The 9185-nt window shown below is 32.1% G+C and overlaps 1 protein-coding gene across 1 annotated transcript in view; it reads left to right on the top strand.

Annotated features, from left to right (window-relative positions):
• The window catches only part of LOC149419090 (ras-related protein Rac1), a 113902-nt gene extending 107568 nt beyond the window's left edge, over positions 1–6334 (top strand). The window contains exon 6 of the mRNA XM_089638110.1: positions 352–6334. The gene's annotated coding sequence lies outside the window, so the exon portion shown is untranslated. The remainder of the gene's footprint in view (positions 1–351) is intronic.
• The last annotated feature ends 2851 nt before the right edge of the window (positions 6335–9185 follow it).

Genomic DNA, 9185 nt, shown 5'->3' on the forward strand with positions numbered 1-9185 from the left:
TTGATCTGAGAAATTTGCGTTGGATTCTTTCAATGGAGTTTGCATGGCTTTTGTAGAAAGGGTTCCATATGGGGGAATTGTATTCTAAATGACTCCTAACCAGAGTATAACGGAATATAACGGAAGCTTTTTTGGAGTTCAAACAACCCAAAATTTATTTGAATAAAATCGACTTGAAGATTTTCTTACATTCGAATAGAACTTGGGAATCTGAAAAATTGTTCAATTTTTCCGAAACAACTGGCCCCAAGTTTTAGAGTTCATTAAAATGGAGTTACAGATAAATTCATAACTGAAATTGTATTTTTAATTAATAATTGCCATATTAATAATTGTTTTTTTTTTTTCCAGACATTCAAATTCTAAACGCCTTGCCGGTGGGTTTTACAAGAATATTTTTAACCAAGGAACTACTCTGGATGCGGCAATCACAGCCGAACCACCATGCCCCGACTCCAACAGGAAACTCTGCCTTGGAATGCTAATGCTTAGTGCGGCGTGGATTTGAATGTCAGCGGTGTGTCCAATCAACCCTATCGCTTCACACTACACCCCTCATCTCTCCCACAATTATTAATATACATACATATTGATCGCTAAACATTATTCATAATGTTTTAGGTACTATTTACTTTGTCATGATGGCTATTCTGAAACATTGCAACCTTACAGTTTTTTTTTGTCAATGGAAAGTTCACACTTTTCTTTAAAATTGAAACACTACATTTTTGGCTACATACGTAGCACTTTGAGACGTTTAGCATTCTTGACAATGTCATTCCACTTTGCTGATACCAATGATTCTTCTCTCCCACCCCTTCTGTGCCCTCTAGCGCAAACACATCTATAAAGGTTTTATCGATAATATTGGTAACTTATCATCGTTTTTAGATCGTCACTGAACAACAATAGTTCACATTGACTAAATAAGGTTGATTTTGTCGACATGAACTGTTGTTTGTTCATTGGTGATCCGAAGTCGCGCTCGGGAATGATGACAAATTACCGATATTATTGATAAAAACTTTATCGAAGTGTTTGTGTTAGTCACGTCGGCCAGCACGAAGTTCATGTTTGTCCTGGTCTCTTTTAATGACTTATGTCCTTCACTTCTTGGCATACATGACCAATCTATGCTAGCCGAGTGGCTCTCAGTGGTTATGAGATTGTGAGGTGTTACAAACTAGCCGGCTTAAGAGATTCTATATTAATATTTGCATTCGGCAACCAATAATTGCTATTTTATCTATCAATTTAGATAGAGGTGTTTGTAACAGTAGAATAATTCATTATTGCAAACAAACTGCAAATGTGCTTAGACTGTTGCATCTTTGAGTGTCATTTTGCAGAGAGACCCAGCCAAAACAAATCTCTATCGGAGACTTGGAACTTTAGTGATGTGATGATTGAGATTAATCTTTTCCATTTCTAGAATAGCCATCTGCGTGACATTGTTGTTGAAATAATTAAATCATCCACATTAAATACCATTTTAGTCTACAATCTCTCATCAATCAATAATACATATATTATGTACATTATTTAATTTCAAGTGAATGTTTACATACAAATTGTATAGACTTTTATGTACTCTGTGTCTCAAAAATACATAATATGTGCCACTATTGTATTGTGTTTACAACAATTTAAAAAGCCAACTGACATTTAGAGGAAGAGCATCAAGAAACCGATAATTTTTGATTGCATATCAATAAATTTAATCTGGATTGAAACCATTATAAATTTTATCTGTATCGCAACACACTATTCTTGATTGCTTGTGACTTTCAACCAATTATTCTTGATCGCATAAAATTTTCATCTGAATTGCAGATTATTTATAATATATAATTATTCTTGATTCCAAACAAATTTCATCTGAATTGCAACCAATTATTCTTGATTGCATGCAGATTTCATCTGAAATGCAAACAATTATTCTTGATTACAAGCGATCTTCGGACAATAATTTATTGATGCTCAACTTCACCCATTTATTGAATACTGCTGGTTTTTAATGTTCTTCTCTTTACAATCTTATATCATTAGTGTCTATACATAAAGTTATTATGTACTTGATGGTAAGTTGTCAGAAAAACATACATTAATCATCAAATCAACTTGCCACTGTTCGCATTCTGTTTCATCCTTACTCTTAGGTTACAAAGTGATGTATAAAAAAAATAAAACTGGCTTTATGTAATAAGCATTGTTTCTTACTTTTATTATGTTTATGTTTATTAATAACTGTGCTTTTTAAAAATTATTTTTTGCAAAAGGCCTTCATCGTCAATTTAATACGATTACGACAACTTTCAGAGAGATTACTGTGAAATTATTTCTATACGAATCAATGATTTTCTCATTTTATCATCGCATTTAATATATGAGTGTTTTGTTTGGCGGTACCGGCTCATCGGTATAAAAAGCTGTTGTACAACCTTTTAAGGCTTGTTAGGCATAAGTATCTATTGATTATGCCTTTGGATGTAATTTTACCGGTAATCTCCAATGAAACTTTGTAAAGCGTTCCATCGCACAATTTTGATTTGTTATTATATAAGTGACGCAAAATGATTGTTATGAGGTTTTTATACGATCTCTTGTTATGTAATTGTTCCATTAAAATAGTATTTTTTATTTAACATTACAGTAAAAAGAAAATGGACGAAGTTATGCAGTAAACAATTAATTATCGCAGAAATTCTAGATTGTTTTTAAATTATTTTTTCTTCCGATCAAGAATTATTGATGCTTAGATTATTAATGCATAACTTCGTGTAAATATAATAATTTAATTTGAAGATGTTGAATGTACGCTTGTCATCATCAACTTATACAATCGTTAATGAAATAATCCACCAAGATTATAATGCAGATTTTTGTGGATATGAGTTAAAAATCCATGCCTTATAGAGTTTTGAAATTACTTCATGCAACATTCTCAGAGAGTTGCTTTGATTGCTTTTAGAATTTATCCAAAATTCTGAAGAGTCCCTTTGATTGCCTATAGAATTCATGCTACATTCTCGCCAGTTTTTGATTGCCTTTAGAATTTATGCAACATTCTCCAAAGCTTCTTTGATTGCCTATAGAATTCATGCAACATGATCGAGAGTTACATTGTTGTTTATAGAATTCATACAACATTCTCATGACAAAGACAAGACTCGAGACATTTGGGAAAGAGCGTTATTTTCGTAGAGAAATAATTCTTTGAATAAAACAACAGCTTAATAAAAGATATTCAATCATCTTAACTTTATATATATATTTTTTATAATCTAAAATTAGTACATAATACTTTTTTCCTAGCTTTTATTGTACAGACAAATAAACATATTTCTTTTTTATATTAGTTTTTTTCTTTAATAATTTTTTTGAAAACCCAATTACAATGATAATATGAAAGGTGACCATTTTACACAAACACATAATTAATAACATTTTGTTGATTAATTTCTTTATATTAATCTTATATTTTTTTCACTTCTTGAATAACACATTTTTACAAAGTTTTTTCACCACCTCTTCAGTTCTCAGGAACATTAAACCAATTGCGATTTGATTTTAATGGGTTCCTTACAACTCTCCCACTTGACTTGATAATATTTTGCATTTTTTCAAAATATCAACCATGTAGGTCAGATATTATTTACAATATAGAATGACACTCAGCGCACATCAATGTCAATTATTATTAAATTAAGATATTTTCAATCAATTTTCCTTATTTAACTTAATAGTGTTTGTTATCATGCCCCCAATATAACAAAAAGCTGGGAAATCCATCTTTGTTCTGGGGTATATCTGGTAATAATATTTCCACTGATATAAAAAGGTTACGGCGGCTGCAAGGTCAATTTTATATATAATATCGATGGCTTAGCGCACACGTGTGTTAAGTTTAGTTTTAAGTAAAAACAGTGCGTTTTGTAAAGTATTTATCAAGATTAATTACTTCATAAATAGATGTTTTGTGGGAGATTTACTTTATTATTTCATCTAAAATGGATAAAGCATATAAATATATATTTACATTAATTTTGTTGCTTTACAACTTATATTAATTTCAAATTGCACTTAACACATATGTGCGCTAGGCCATCGGTATATACCCGTTTATTTACGGTCACCTTGAATATTTTATCTAAATATAAAAATTAATAGTCGAAAAATTACATCTTGAACGAAAATGTTTGTAACAGACGCAGAAACTGCTTTCACTCTAAATTTTTGGCTTATTTCTTTCGTTTGGTGCTACAATATTTTATTTTTTTTAAATAAGTAAGAATTTAAATGCAAAATTTTGAAGTAATATTAAATGTGTGCAATCTAAATTGATATTTTTTTTACATTGTTACGATATCGCGAAAAAAAAATTATAAACTTCCAAATTACTACTATTATTTTTACATAAATGTTTATATATTTTTTAAATTTAATTTCTGCAGTGAAGTTGAATGCTGCAAAACAATTTGTTTTTTTAAATTGTGCGTTGAATTGCAATAAGTAATGTTTTACTATAGAGGAAATATGTAAACATATCCTTTGGGAGACTTTTCAAGAGTAATTCTTTACTAGAAAGAAGTTTTTAAAACAAACTTGCAAGCTTAGTGTTTGATATAACATTATTACTATATTACTACAAAGTTGGTGTTTTTCAAATGGAGTTTTCAAATGTATAAAAATATAATTTCATAAAATTCTTTTCTGGAACATTCCAAAGTTCTGTTCAGATTAAAAGTAATGTTTTTTTTCTTAAACTATACTATAAATAATAATTTTAATTTAAACTCAAATTTTTTGTAGATATCTTATTCGGTCTTAAAATAAAGCTACAACTCTTAGTAACCTGTTTCATTTAAGCAAAGTAATAGTACATAATTCAGTTAACCTTTGACATGTCTTAAGTACCAATTATTTGCGATTGTACGCAATTGTAATTAATTGATTTTAGACAATAATTGGTTCGTCAGTCTATCTTTTAAAAAAAAAATTATCTTTGCATTTTTAAATGTTGTAATAGTATGTAAATCTCTTTCTAAATGTCTATAAAAATATCTTATATCTATTAAAAAGATTACGAATTCTTATTGAATATTATTTTTATATGTACAAATTTGTAATGTTGAGTGTTGTGTTAGCGGCGCAAACTAAAATATTATGCTTTGTCTTTGAAAACGTATTTATTTTTCTTGTTTTAAAATGGCCAACTATAAATAAAAAAAAATTAAAAAATTTAGGACTTGTAGGTAGTTTTTAAAATATATGTGCGCTCTTTCAAAGTCACAATGGATTGCTTTTGAAAAAAACCAATCAATCAATGAAGTATCACTCTTTTGTTAAAAAAAAGAACATTTTATTCAAACAGTAAATCTTTTGTATAAAAAAAAACATTTAATCCAAACAGTCACCATTTATTTAAAAAAAGAACATTCAACCTTAACAATCGATCTTTTCTTTAAAAAAAGAACATTCAGTCCAAACAATCAATATGAGAATATATCAATCGAGTTATCTTTTGGTAATTAGGCTGAGATAAATGAAAAATTATCATTTAAAATTTTTTATTTATGTACTTCTTTCAATAGGCCTCTTGATTTTATCAGCAAATTAATTATGGTAGCCAAGTAACACAATTCAAGTATTAAAACTTGAAGCGATGGGTTGAGTTTAATAACGTTAAATCCAAAATATATTTATAGATAATGCTTCCAGTGGCTTAGGAATACTTTCCAGTATTTTTATCTCCACTTCTGAGGATCGAGTGATTGTGAAATATATTTGACTAAAATATATGTGAATAAACATTGTTTTTACCATTGAAATAGAAAATTTAAATATGCTTTATACAAAATATTCCAAAAATTCATATTCTATTTGGTCATGTTTGGTAGCGGGCCTATAAACTTTCTATATCAATGGTTGTTACTTTATTTAGTATTTTGGATTTGCGAAACGCAGTTCTGATAACATTCATATTATCGTGCTTCGTTTTATTATGTATGTTTGTCTGAATTAAGGCATTTGGCTATTTATGTTTAATTTTATAATATTAGCATTACTAACAGCTGAAGCTAAAGTGATTTAATAAAAATTGAATAATAAAAAACTATTTAAATAATACAAAAATATTTTTTTAATAAATATCATTTTTTAATTTATTTATTTTTATTTGTCATAGTCAAATGCCCTAGTAAGACATTGTATATATAATGAAAAATGAATAATTTTAACATAGGCTTTATATTATTATTATGATAATATTGTTTATATTCACATGTCAAATAAATTTATATTATAACGAATATTAAATAAATTTGTGTAAAAAATGTGACCGACTCATTTCATTTCATAATACACAGGTCTATGATGTTTGTGCTTGCAAAACTCGAAAAGTAGTCAACTAAGTAGTTTACTATTCACAATACTATAGAATGTGGACGAACTAGGTCAAGGTTCCGTAGCGCGATAGTACTTGGCTGGCGGTTTGGAGACTGAATACTGAACGCCTGCTGCGTCAGGCTTAATTATACGATACTGCCGGCGGCGGCAGTAGGTAGGTGGAATTGCAACTAAGTCGGAGACACTCGCTCAGTCTGGGTCTTTCGGGAACTTTCGGCAGCGCGGCAATTATGCATAGGCGATAGGCTCGAACCTTCTGGCGAGTTGTCGTAATGTGCCAGACCGACTTGCAATCGTATTGTCGCAGGTAGGCAAGTAGGTGCCCGTAGACAGGTAGGTTGCTTTGTTTACGATTTTAGCTGTCAGTAGTAACTCGCAAGTAGGTACCTAAGTTGGTCGAGCTGTTTATTATTAATGAGACAATTCTGGATGGTTCTCTCATCGCCACAAATATATTAATACTGTGCCTGTCTCAACGGTTATCAACATAAAAAGTCAGTCAACAACATAGGTTACAGTTAAAAATATTTAAAGACAAATCAAAATTGTAACACTGGTAGGGTATGATCATAAGGAGGTTAAAAAAAATCATTGATGTTTGATCATCTAAGACCTTGTGTGCAATTTATATTTAGCGTAATTTGTGTTCTGCGTAGTGGGCAATGGAATTGCATTGTTTAGCTTTGTTGCAAAGTATCTAATATTTCTTTTAACCAATTAAAATAATAATTCCACGAGTTTAATCTTTTATATTTGGTACCCTCTTCTATAGAGGGTTGGCTATCATCAAGAAAATCATCATCCCGCAGGCTGCAGGCAGGAATATTCAACGGAATTCAATTATAATTTATGAAGAAAAAAACATTCAACTTCCTGCATTTGATTCTATTCACTGCGTTAACAACAAACATTCTCGAATCACTATTATGTATACACATTTCTTGTTACTTGTTAGATCTATATAACGTGTAACATGCTTATCAGAAAAATGTAATTGCTTACTCGGCTGTTGTTTATCAAAATATCTATACAAATACAATATATCAAATTGCAATAGAGCACTATCACCATGTTAATAATACATTTTTTCTAAAACATGTGATAAAGATTGTACCCAGATAATATTAGCCAAGTACATATATGACATACTGCAGCCAGTGTAGGTGGCACATTTAAAAAATATTTTTTTAGTTTTTGAAAATATTTTTTTTGTTTAATGTGAATACCGCACAAGAGTCCCAACTGCTCCCAACCGGTAGTATTGGGGTATGTTGTGAAGCTGAATGTAGTACGGAGGGGAAAAGAAAGGTGGGGGATTACCTTAATAATCACATCTGGTCATCAAACACGGCTAAAGCAATTTCGAGCAATATTTCAATTCTGAATGATGGTCTTTCTTACCAGGGCGATACTGAGAGTATGTTCCACTCTGGAATGTGCTGCAAATATACTATATATAATTTTAAATTAATGAATTTGAGTCCATTTTTTTAAATTTATTTTATCCACATTCAAACTTAAATACTGGTAAATATTTAACAAAAACAAGTTGTATAACATCTGGTGACAACAAACGAAAATAATAATAGACCCTGCTCAGGTTAGTAGTAAAAGAAATGCGGTTTCAGCTTCATTACCTACTACAAGAGACGATTATTTATATCAGGGAGACGAAATTAGGTTTTTTGTTTAGTTCGAGATGTGTTGTAGGCTCAGTAAGGCGCGTTTTTTCGTCGAACTGCTTCGGAGCATTGTCGACTGAACCATGGCTTTGAGCCCACACCAGTTTCTTTAGTAGTCGATTGTATCTAGCCATCCATCGCCGATTTGATGACTTCACCAATCTCCTGGGCACATCTTGAAGGGTCCGAAGTCCGAAAACAAACAGCTGACCACGGAAAAGCGTTGAAATGGGCCCGCATACCGAACCAATCTGCTGACCTATAGTGCCACACTTTTCTCCTCAGCCTCTCATTGGTTGGTCTGAGGTTAACGGGGATTGATGTCGTCACTAGGCAGTGGTCGGATGATCCCAGAGGCGCTGTGACGTCAATCTTATAACCGTGTGGCACAGTAGTTAAGAATAGGTCTAACAGATTGGAGCGGTGAGTCTGGACATCAGGAACCCTTGTAGGCTCCTGAACCAGTTGCTCTAATCCGTAGCAAATGGCAAAGGATTCCGCCTGTCGGCCAGCCGAGTCCGTTGGGCCTGAGAACTTCAATCATGGTTCGTTATGAACATTGAATTCCCCCAGAACAATAAACTCGGCCGAAGGGTAGCGGGGCAAGAGATCATCAATAGTATCGCTCAAATGTTTGAGGAGTTCGGAAGTGTCTGATTCGCTATGGTTCGGTGAGCGGTATAGACATGCGTAGAATCTTGCCGTACTGGCAAGATTGACGCGCACCCACATTACGTCGAATCTGGAGTTTTCCAGACTCAATAGTCGTACACAGTTGACGTCAGCTTGACTATAGAGGCAGACTCCTCCTTTGAGTCGGAACTTGCTTGCAAGGGTAAAGCCCGGGCAGTCCAGATAGGAGGAGTCTGGCGGCTCGGCTATCTGAGTTTCGGATAGGAAAAGAAGGTTGGGACGTTGGGACAAAAGATGGTGATGAACAGAATTTAAATTTGTGTGCAGGCCGCGAATGTTGGCAAAATTTAGCAACACTTTTGGCCCGCACCGGGGACGCCTGATACTTGCCGCTGTAACGATGTTAAATTTGTTTTGTTGTATGTTCATGATTTTAAGTTTTTTTAATTTATTTTTTGTTTT

The sequence above is a fragment of the Hesperophylax consimilis genome, chromosome 12 (genome assembly GCF_061612785.1).
Source record: "Hesperophylax consimilis isolate HC1 chromosome 12, BYU_Hcon_1.0, whole genome shotgun sequence".
Classification (NCBI taxonomy): Eukaryota; Metazoa; Arthropoda; class Insecta; order Trichoptera; family Limnephilidae; genus Hesperophylax; species Hesperophylax consimilis.